Source organism: Ricinus communis, chromosome 8 (genome assembly GCF_019578655.1).
Source record: "Ricinus communis isolate WT05 ecotype wild-type chromosome 8, ASM1957865v1, whole genome shotgun sequence".
In the NCBI taxonomy this organism is placed as follows: domain Eukaryota; kingdom Viridiplantae; phylum Streptophyta; class Magnoliopsida; order Malpighiales; family Euphorbiaceae; genus Ricinus; species Ricinus communis.
In genome coordinates, this window is record NC_063263.1 from 24,528,818 (window position 1) to 24,540,556 (window position 11,739).

The 11,739-nt window shown below is 41.7% G+C and overlaps 1 non-coding gene across 1 annotated transcript; it reads right to left on the reverse strand.

Annotated features, from left to right (window-relative positions):
- Positions 1-336: 336 nt before the first annotated feature.
- On the reverse strand, positions 337-442 carry LOC112533915. Its single transcript, XR_003078250.2, has one exon. It is a non-coding gene; the product is annotated as a small nucleolar RNA R71 (small nucleolar RNA).
- Between the last annotated feature and the right edge of the window lie 11,297 nt (positions 443-11,739).

Consider the following 11,739-nt stretch of genomic DNA (forward strand, 5'->3'; position numbering starts at 1 on the left):
ATCTTTAGATGGGACGAAAGCAGTATAGTCGGACTTCATGTGACCAATAATTTTGAGATAAAGGCCAATGTTATCCGGATGATCCAAGTAAAGCGTGCAATTTGGAGGATTGCCCGGTGAGGATCCCGATGCACATCTCTAACTTTTGGAGATTTGTGACACATTCAAGATAAATGGAACAACTGATGATGCCATTCGGGCCGAGATTGTTTCCATTTTCCTTGAGGGACAGAGCAAAGAGATGGGATTGCGCTAATCTCTTCCATGACAAACAATTACTACACGGAGGCGTTGGTCGAAAATTTTTATATAAGTATTTTCCTCCGCTAAAACGCTAAACTTAGAAATGACATATCTTCTTTTGTGTAGTTTGATGATGAAAGCATGTCGATGCATGGGAGAGGTTTAAAGATCTTTTGAGATGTTGCCCACATCATGGATTGCAGTGTGGATGCGAGTTCGGACCTTCTACGGTGGGTTGAACCTTGCGGCGAGGCGGATGGTGGCGGATCTTTGCTTTATGACGGGCGTAAACAATAAGGCCCTTGATAGAGGAAATGGCCATGAACAACTATCGGTGGCAATCCTCTAGGGCCGTGGATTACGGCAGAAGTGGATTCTCTGACCTTAGCGGTACCAAATGGTGCTTCTAGCCAAAAGATCGACCAACTCAGGGATCTGGGTTCATGACGTGACGTTGGTCTGCGAGTTTATGGTGGCGCATTACGGTCTGTTGTCTTTGCGGGAGGTATGTTTGCTTCATCTTCTACTAGTTTTCCATCTAATTCGCTATGTCTTGATGTTGAGCAGGTTGATTATATGGGGAATGCCCGAGGCGTGAGAATAACCACTAATGATACATACAGACCACGGATGGCGCAATCATCCCAATTTCGGTTGGAGGAACAATAATGCACTAGGGTCCACAGGTTTCAACTTCATCACGACAACAACCCGGTTGGGCCTGCACAAGCTCCTCCTCCACAAGAAAAGAAGTCAAATTTAGAGGAGCTTATGATGAAGTTTGTGGCGTCTGAAGCGAGATTCAATGGTGATAGTGCACTTAGGAATCGGCGAGCCCTCGATTCGGAACTTGGAGACTCAAATTGGCCAAATTTCTAAGATGCTTTCGGAGAGACCTTGGATCGCTCACAACTACTGATCAGCCCTTGAGGCAGGCTTATCACCTTGCGTTTAGGTAAGAAATAGACCGGTTCTTCGCCTTTGGTGATAAGGATAATACAATCGTGCGGGTCGAGCCGGTAAGGAAGGACCGGACCTTGAGGTGGTAGAGAATGAGAGAATGAAAGAAGGCGGGCAAAGAGCCACATGCGAAGGGAGCATCGGCGGCTTCCATATCCTGCAAGGTTGAGGCGGGGATAAGGTGGACAAGCAATCTGATAAGTTTCTTGACTTATTTAAGCGGTGAAAATTAACTTACCTTTTGTTGAGGCAATTTCACGGATCATGCCAAGTACGCCAAGTTTTTAAAGGAGATTTTGAACAACAAGAGGAAGTTGGAGGATCTTGGTCGGGTGGTGCTTAATGAGGAGTGTTGGCTATTCTCGGAATGACGCCCTTTCAGGCGGCGAGATCGGGAGTTTTACTATCCTTGTGATTGGTGATTTATCAATTAGTGGTGCATTGGGCTGATTTAGGAGCTAGTATTAACTTAATGCCCACTAGTTTATTTGCCAAATTAGGGTTGCATGAACCTAAGCCTACTAGGATGAGTGTTCGGTTAGCGGATAGGACTGTTAAAATTCCTAGAGGTATTATTGAAGATGTACTTGTAAAGGTAGATAAATTTATCTTTCCTGTGGATTTTGTGGTAATGGATATGGAGGGTGAGAACACTGTGCCTCGTATCTGGGTAGGCCTTTCTAGCTACATCAAGAAATTTTATCGATGTAAGCGATGGAAAGCTTAAGCTTAGAGTTGATGATGAGACCATTACCTTTGACCCAGCCCTTCCAGTTTGGGGCGATCTATGATATCTGTATATTGATGTGATTGATGATGTGGTTAAGTCCCATTTGCAAGAAATTTTATGTTTGACCCTTTGCAAGTAGCATTAGGCCGAGGATGAGGAGGAGTTGTCCAACAAGCAAGTGTTGGAGCAACCTTTCATGCTTTATTGGCCGGTAGCCGAGGCTTGTCGGCCCGATCCCTATCTTTTTGGTCACAGAAGTGCGAAAGTAAAGACTTCATTCGAGGACCCACCAGTCTTAGGCGGAAGGAGTTCACCGAGCCAACTTGGTTTATGCCTTCCTAGATGAAGAGAAGCTTACCGGTAATCATAGCGGTGATCTAACTCACGAAGAACAAGCCATGTTGTTGGAAGTTCTAAGGAAGTACAAGAAGGCCTTTGCTTTCAAGATAGCCGATATCCCGGGCATAAATCCAAGTTTCGCTCTCATAAGATTTCATTGGAGGGCGATTTCGGTAGGTTGTTGACCTCGAGCGACTCAATCCGAACATAAAAGAAGTGGTAAAGAATGAGGTAATTAAACTACTTGATGCAGTTTGATATATCCCATTTCCCGACGGTTAGTGGGTTAGTCTGTCGCGAGTTGTACCCAAGAAAGGAGGCATCAGCGTTGGTAAGGAATGAGAAGGATGAGCTGATCCAGGCTCGGACGGTATGACTTCCGAGTTTGCATTGATTAGTAGGCTTAATGATGCAACTCGGAAGGACCATTTCCCTCTTCCTTTCATTGATCGGATGATTGAGCGTTTAGCAGTCACATGTTTTATTGTTTTCTTGATGGCTTTTCGAGGTTACTTTCGGATTCTATTGCACGAGGACCAAGAGAAGACTACCTTCACTGCCATATGGGACGTTCACTTATGAGCGGATGCCATTCGGTTGTGCAATGCTGCGGCTACATTTCAAGTGCATGATGGCTATTTTTAGGACATGATTGAGGAGTCTATGGAGGTATTTATGGATGACTTCTGTTTTTGGTAATTCTTTCTCTCTTTGTTTGGCAAACACGGGCGCATGTTAGCTAGGTGTATTGAGGCTAACTTGGTACTAAACTGGGAAAAATGCCATTTCATGGTGAGAGGGGATTGTTTTAGGGCATAAGATCTCTCGGTCGGGATGGAGGTGGATAGAGCTAAGGTAGAAGTAATATCTAGCTACCTCCTGGATTCTGTTAAAGTTGATAGGGAGTTTTACGGGCCGTGCGAGGGTTTTATAGTTGATTTATTAGAGATTTTTCTAAGATTGCTAGGCCTCTCACTCAATTGTTAGTTAAAGATGTACCTTTTATTTTTTATGATGCATGCTTGGCGACTTTTGAGTTACTTAAAAACTTAGCTTCTGATGATCGTGTGTTTCTCGATTAGAAATTGCGTTTTGTGACGATGTGCAATGCTAGTGATTATGCGATTGGGTACGTGCTTGGACAGAGGATTGGAAAGAAGTTCCAACCCATTTACTATGCTAGCAAGACTTTGGCGGGGCCAGAACCTTTACCACCACGGAGAAGGAGTTATTGGGCTGTTGTTTACGCCTTCGACAAGTTTAGATCATACCTCGTCCTCTCCAAAACCATTGTCTTCACGGACCACTCGGCGTTGGGGTACTTATTCTGAAAATGATGCGAAATCGAGATTGATTCGGTGGATTCTTTTATTCTGAGGAATTTGATGTCGAGATCAAGGATAAGAAGGGCGCGGAGAATCATGACGGACCATTTGTCGAGATTGGAAAATCCTCACTTGGATGCACTTGATGAGGCGGCCATAGGCGATCGATTTCGGAAGAACATTTATATATCACTCGGTATACCGCTGATACTCCTGGTTTTGATTATGCTAACTATTTGGTTGCTGAGTTCTACCAAAGGGTATGACTTATCGTGAAAAGAAGAAATTCTTTCTTTGATTTGAAATACTATATTTGGGAAGATCCCTTTTTGTTTAAAGTAATATGCGGATCGGGTGATTCGGCCGTTGTGTATATGGCGAAGAGACTCTCAAATATTGAAGCATTGCCATGAGGGACCAGCTAGAGTCATCACGTGAGCCATACAGTGAGGAAGGTCTTGAGGCGAATTCTATTGGCCTACGCTCTTCCAAGATGCACGGAAATTGTTCAAGTTTGTGACCCTTGCCACGGGGTAATATCTCTTCTCGTGATGAGATGCCCCAGTAGTGTGCAAGTCGTTGAGATTTTTGATGTTTGGGGCATCGACTTCATGGGACCCTTTCCCTCTTCATATGGTAATAAGTACATTCTAGTTCTTTGTTGAATATTTCTCTAAGTGGCCTAAAGCTCGGTATGTGCTTGATGATGCCAGGGTTATCTGCAGTTCATGGCGATTGTTTGCTAGGTTTGGCATACCTAGGGTGCTTATTAGTGATAGAGGAACACATTTCGCAACTGTGATTAGAGAAAGTACTTAAGCGGTACGGAGTTATTCATCGATTCTACTCCTATCACCCCCAGAATAGTGGGCAGTTGAGGTAACTAATAGGGGTATGAGCGAATTAGTACCGATGGGAAGAATTTGGACCCTTAAGTTAGATGATGCATTATGGGGCGTTTAGGACTGCTTTTAGGACATCTATAGGTTTCGCCCTGTCGCCTTGTTTATGGAAAGTCATGTCATTTGCCTATTGAGTTAGAGCATAGGGCACTTTGGGCCCTTAGAACTTGTAACTTTGATATTGATTATGTAGGTGGGAGGCGACAATGGCAGGTGAGTACACGGATGAGTGGGCGCCGTGACGTCTGAAAACTCCTCAACTTATAAAGCAAGGACTAAGAAATGGCATGATAAAAGGATTCGTGAGCTAAGGAGTTTGGGTTGGGGATCGAGTGTTGCTTTACAACTCTATACCGTCTGTTTCCGGGAAGGCTGAGACTCGTTGGTCCGGACCATTTGGATCGGACAATTCTTTCCATATGGAGTGGTAGAGTTGCATCATCCAGGAGAAGGGAGACTTCAAAGTGAACCTTGTGTTAAAGCGATACTATTGTAACTCGTTGATTAGTGAGCAATGACTGGCTTTGTATGCACAGGAAGGGTGATCCGAGATGAGTCAAGCTTAAGACTCGCTAAATAAATAAATAAATAAATAAGCACTTCTATACATTCGACTTGGATTATACTTTCATGTTTTTAATTAGTTGTGATTGTTTCATAATTTTCCTTTGACTTTATTATAGTTGTACTTGATGAATTAGGGTTTTTAATTTTTCGGACTTATGTAATCGGAGAGATGAGACTCTTGGTTTGACCATGTCTACTTGTTCATGATCTAATTCACGTGCGTATATGTGTTAAATACAGAATTATGGAGCAAGGCGACTCGAGATAGCAAAGGAAAGCCTAGAAACACCCGTTTCATCACGGTTTAAGTGGCCATCACGAGCTCTGACACTAGGCGTCTTTGAGAACCTGACCAGTCGAGCCGTGTTGAAGGATAGAGAACAAATGGTCACGGCTTTCGAAGGCATCACGGGATACAACCACATGTCGTCTTTGGTCGTACAGTAGTGCCACGACCCGTGCGAGGTGCATCACAAGAAGCTAAAGGCTCGGCGTAGGGTGAGTCTAGCCGTCTTTGGTCGGCCGCGGTAGTACCCTCGCCCGTCTTGAGCCACGTGCCTATAACAAGGGGAGGCCTTCGAAAATTTTGCTTCCCTTTTGTTTTTCTTAGCTCAAAGGTGTTGTTCTTATACCCTTATCTCACCCTTCTCACTTTCCTCAGCGAACTCAAGTAAGTCTCTTCATTTGTTGATTTATTTTATACATATACTTTTGTTAGGACATGCTAGGATATCTTGGTGGCTTTATATTGTAACCATATGACCTTGGTTAGGTTAATTTACATTAATTGTTGTGTTTGCGGTGTAGTCGGTTATGAAAATGATAAGTGTGGGGTTTTGGTGGAAATGAAATTTGCCTACACCATGCAAAGCATGAATAATGTTTAGACTAAAATTGCAATTGCTGGTTCATGATAAATTAGATTGGTATGTATCGGCTTATTAGTCTATACAAGTTTTTGGTTAGTCAAATTATAATCATTATGTTGTTGATTTTTGGTAGATTATTTCTTTCATTAACTAATAATTCATTGCATCAGGTGATATGACGGACGCGATAAATCTCGTAGAAAGCAAGCGGGGCGGCGTCGCTACCCGTGACGATCGTGGTGAGCGTCTTCCTCCCACAGCACAGGAACCGGCCACCGGCACCACCTTCCACCAGCATGATTGGTCGGGCCTCGGAAAGCACCTACTGTGAACCTATCCACACTGGCCGTCATCCATTGTGGACATTCCCTAATCACGAGACAATGAAAGTAGATTCCAAGTCATGAGATGGAAGCAAGTGATGGCGGGCCGTTGCATAGACTTCACATCCACAGAGAGTGGGATTGGCTTAAGATGTGCACACACTGTTCGAGACTTCTGCTGGTATGCGAGATTCTTTGACATCATTGAGCCAACCTACCATGAGCTTACGATCGAGTTCCTCGGCACCTTCTTCCCTCTGACGGATCCTGGCTAGCCGGCTAATGCAATTTATTTGGGGCTTGGGGAAGGGAGTTCGATGTCGGTCCCACAATTTGGCATGCATTTGGGATTATGGGTGAGCAAGAAATCTCGGGGGAGGAGTATCGGGGATGTCTCTACATCCACCCAATTTCATATGACACCATGTGGGACTCATTGGTAATGAGGTAGGAAACATATTACCCAAGCGGTCTAAGGCGTACCTCTTGGGACCATCTCATTACCTTCACACCCTACTAGCTTACACCATTCTGGTCGATGGGACAGTTTTAGGGTAGTAACACGGGGACGATGTCTTTATTCTCTGGGCTATGCAACATCAAAAGAAGCTAGACTTGGGATATTTATTGGCTCGCCAAGTCCGTTCATTTATAGTAGGCCTTGGGAAGAAGATGCATTGTTGTTTCGGTCAGGTATGTGACTAGGTTAGCTAAGAGACTGGATGTATTGGACATTTGTCTCTTGGAGCTTTCAAATATTGGTGACATGACACCACTTGGGGATCAGACAGGATGATCAACATGCGGATGATCATGGCCACTAGACATCCACATGGTATTGAATATAGGCTCGTGAGCACAGTAGTCGGGGAGGCCCAGAGGCGGTGGAGGAGCCCAACATCCGTCGATCGAGATTAGGATGTTAGGATTCCTAACCCGAGCTAGAGTGTTTATGCCCTCATCCGGAGCCTCATCCTCTCATTCGGCGGGGACATCGAGCGTTCGAGATCGATCTTGTGGTAAATGGTCTAGATCGAGTCTGCGATCTACGGCCGGCGATATCTTGAGTTTGTGCGGTTTCAAGAAGAAAGCGAAGGCCGCAGTTTGGCGGTTTGAGCGGTGTGCTTCAGCGAGCTCATGAGTGGTTTAGAAAGGCAGGCCACCGGGCAGAGACTTCATAGTAGTGCAGTTCAAAGATGGCGGAGGCGGGCACAAAATCGGTGGCTTATTGATGATATGGAGTTCGATTTGGCAACATGCTTCACGTACCCGATCCACCACCGCCCTTCCTCGTGATTTCCACTGACTTCCAGAGATCAACTAGTGAGGATACACCATCGTGAGACTCTAGCAAAACAAAATTTTATGATATTTTCCTCTTTCCTTTTTCTTTATTTTTTTTATTATCTCCTTTTACTTTCTTGCTTGTAGCATGCTTAATTTTATGTTATTTCCTTGCATTTGTTTGTTTATGTTAAGTAGAACACTATGCCTTTTTAGTTAAAAAAAAACAACATGACCTTCCGAACCGTGATATGAGATCATATGCTTTTCGATCTTAATCTCTACAACAACTGTGGACGGTGTTGTACTAAAATGTGGGGTAGGTATCTACCAGATGTTATGCCTATCTTGAGTTTTGTTTTAATTAAGTAGTTGATGACTTTTTCTCCTTTGAATGGATTCCCTTATAGCTTTTATCGAACCTTGTTGGGAAGAAGGCAATGAACGAATCTCTTAATTACAATCCAGTGAGTAAAATTGGTATTTTTCTTAAATTCTTCCATTTTACTTTATCTTAGATATAGAACAACATTAATATTGTTGCTTATTATTGTGATTGACTGTTTAAACTTTGGTTTGAGAATTCATGCAATTTTAACCCACTCGAATGGTGAGATTTTGAGCCAATTGGTGCATCACTATTATGCTCCCTTTTCTTTCATTAGTGAGCATTGTATGGAATCTCTGTTTAGAACTTGCTTTCACGATATCTTTTGAGATTACATGAATTGTCAATAATCGTGAGATGATTTGGGCACTTAGGATTTACAATTTGGCCAAAAGCCTAACCCTGTTTTTCCCTTAGTGAACCAATTTTGAGCCTTAGCCTTTCCTTTCGTGATAATAATACTTGATGACACTCATTTTATCACTTCTATTCATTTGACCATTCTTTCTACCATTGTTGCTTTGGAAATTATGTAAGTTTATCGCATTTTATTTTGGATCAATCTGCAATCATATATTTCACTAAGTTGCTTTAGATTTTTCATAGATGCTCCCTTGATTAAAAAAAAATTGATATTGATCTTATTGTATGTGTCAATAACCAACAACCCCTACATAAGTTGTTGTAATATATATACATAGTATATATATATTCAATAAAAAAAAGAGTATTAATTTAGTTCATTTTGAGCATCATCTTATTTTTAGAGCAACTTAGTGTTCATTTTGGTACAACACTTGATCCTTCGTTACTTTCTTGCATTACTTGCTTAACTTCCACTGACTTGTAGCCTACTTTCCATATTTATACGTACCTTACCTTAACCCCATTACAACCTGGCTCAAGACCCTTTGATCATGATTATTGATTATTTCGTAGTAGTGGAGATTGGATCTATAAGCAAGCCTATGGTAAGCACTTTTTCTGTATTTTTGCGTTGAGAGCCTGGCGATCTTCTTTCACCTATATACACTTGTGTGTTTTGAGTGACATCTTATGAGGCATGGTTCTCAATTTCTCAATTTAGATGGTTTATCATTTTAACTTTAGCAACTTTATTAAGTTTGTTCTCTCTCTTAAGGATTTAGTGATTTGGGGATTTTGGGAAAAATCATTATGGAGTTTTGAAATTTGTTTTGAGCTAACCTCCTGCAATGCATTGGATTGAGTTATTTGGTATCTGTTTGAGGAGTGAGTTGTTGATTGCTTGAGGACAAGTAAAAGTTTAAGTGTGGGGTAATTTGATAAGCATCATACTACACATGTTTTCATGCCCGATTGTTTACATTTTTATGCATGATTATCCTGTTTTATGCTAGAATCACCTGTCATTTGTTTCCTTTCTCGTTTCAGGTCATTTTTGAAGGACACCATCAATAATTGAGGGAAATACGTGTGATTACGGACCAAAATCCATCAAATTGGGTGAGAACTAGCACCCCGAGGGTTGAGCATGGCTGGACTTGGTAGTCTTTGAATTACCAAGAGGCTATCCCTAATTGTGCCATTTATTGCGACTTAGTAACCACCGGCCTCGGCCTATGGTGGCCCGTGGCTTGGGCATGGCTTGGAAGGAGTCGGCCTGGCAGACTCACAGTTGACCTTGCACGGACTCACGTGTCTTGAATCATCCTGACTGGGCTCGTGGTCTTTGAATCATCTGACTGGACTCCGGCCATGCTGAATCAACTATATAGGCAATTTTGAGTTCTTTTGGAGGGGAGACGAATTTTGGACTCAATTCCAAGACACACACTTAATCAATTGTTTCCTATACCTCAATTGTAGTCCTTGAGAGATCAATTTCATCAATTAAAGGAGGGATTTCACTTGTTCCAACATCGAATTGAAGATCAAGACAAACTTTGGGAGCATTCAAGAGGCAACTAGGGTTTGAGATTTCGAATTTGCAAATTTAGGGTTTTTCATTTGGCTTGAAAGAGAAGGGTGTACATGCCTTTAATTTTCTTTTCCTTATTTTGTTCCCTAATTGCTTTAACCATGAACATGAGTAGCTAGATCTTTTGAACCCATTGAGGTTCACCTTTGTTGATGGAGTATGCTTAATTGTTAGTTTTATAATTGTCATTCTTGTAATCTTCTTGCTATTTAGTAATAAAAGTTTGATTCAGTTAATTTGAGACATTGAATTAATTGTTTATTAGACATTTCTTGACATTGAGAAATGCTTGTTACAACTGGACATTGAATAGTAAGATCGGTAGTTAACAACTTAAAGATAAGGTTGATTTACTCATGGGATTAAGAATTAATAACTCTTAATAGTTTTAAATCATACTTATCTAATCTGTAGTAATCAGAATGGGAAGAGATTCCATTAGGTTAGTGCAAGTTTAGGAATCAAATAGCTCGAGAGGAGCAGGATTCAATTCAGAATTTAGGCACGGGTAAGCAAGATTGGCAATCCATAAAATCCATCTTTAGAATTCCATCACCTAGGCTCCCTTTTGGGTTTGTTTCTCTCTTTGCAATTGTCTTTTGATTGTCCGTTGTTCTTTATTTACTTATTTGCACTCATAACCATTAGCCGGTACGTTAGAACTTTCACACCCTATTTCAGACTAGATAAGATAGCAACAGTAGTAACTCTAGGTTCACCCGATCTCCAAGGATACGACCTTGATACTCACTAGTGCTAGACTACATCGGTAGGTTCACTGCCTTAGGTGTAGGTTGCATAAAGAGCCCATCAGGCCACCGGGGTTTCAGTGACTACATCAGCAACTATAACAATCTATCTCCCACCTCAGTCTCCTTAGATTCAAGAGAAAAAACCTAATTTAAAGGTTCTGATGATGAAGTTTGTGTCCACTTCAGAGACTAGATTCCAGTAGACGGACGTAGATCTTAGAAATCAACGGGCCTCCATTCAGAACTTGGAGAATCAAATAGGCCAGATTTCTAAGATGATGATTGAGAGACAACTAGGGATTTTGCCCCAGCAATATAGACCCTAGAGAGCACGTGAAGGCTATCATTTTGCAATCAGGTAAGCAGTTATCTAGCTCTATTCCTATTTTTAATGATGATGATGTTGAAAAGATGAAGACAGCAAGGTGATGAAGCCAGAGAAGATAGAGGGCAAGAAGAAGAATCCTCTAAGAGAATACCAGCCCCCGATTGCACATCTTGCTAGGTTGAAGCAGGAGAAAGTCGATCAGTAGTTCGGTAAGTTCCTTGACTTGTTTAAACAACTGCGGATTAACTTACCTTTTGTTGAAGCTATTTTGCAGATGCCCAGGTATTCAAAGTTCCTAAAGGAAATCCTTAGTAATAAGAGAAAGTTAGAGGACTTGGCGGTCGTAACCTTAAATTAGGAGTGTTCGGCTATACTTTAGAACAAATTCCCAAAAAAGAAGCATGATCCAAGGAGTTTTACTGTCCCTTGTGTAATTGGTGATTTAACAATCAGTAATGCTTTAGCTGACTTAGGAGCTAGCGTTAATTTAATGTCGTATAGTCTATTTACCAAGTTAGGGCTGGGTGAGACAAAACCCACTAGGATGAGTGTACAGTTAGCTGATATAACTATTAAGTATCCTAGAGGTATTATGGAGGATGTACTTATAAAGGTTGACAAATTTATATTTCATGTTGACTTTATGATCATGGACATGGATGGTAAGAGTAATATACCTTTAATTCTAGGTCACCTTTCCTTGCAACGTCTAGTGCTATTATATATGTTTGTAATGGGAAGCTTGAACTTAAGGTAGGAAATGAAACTG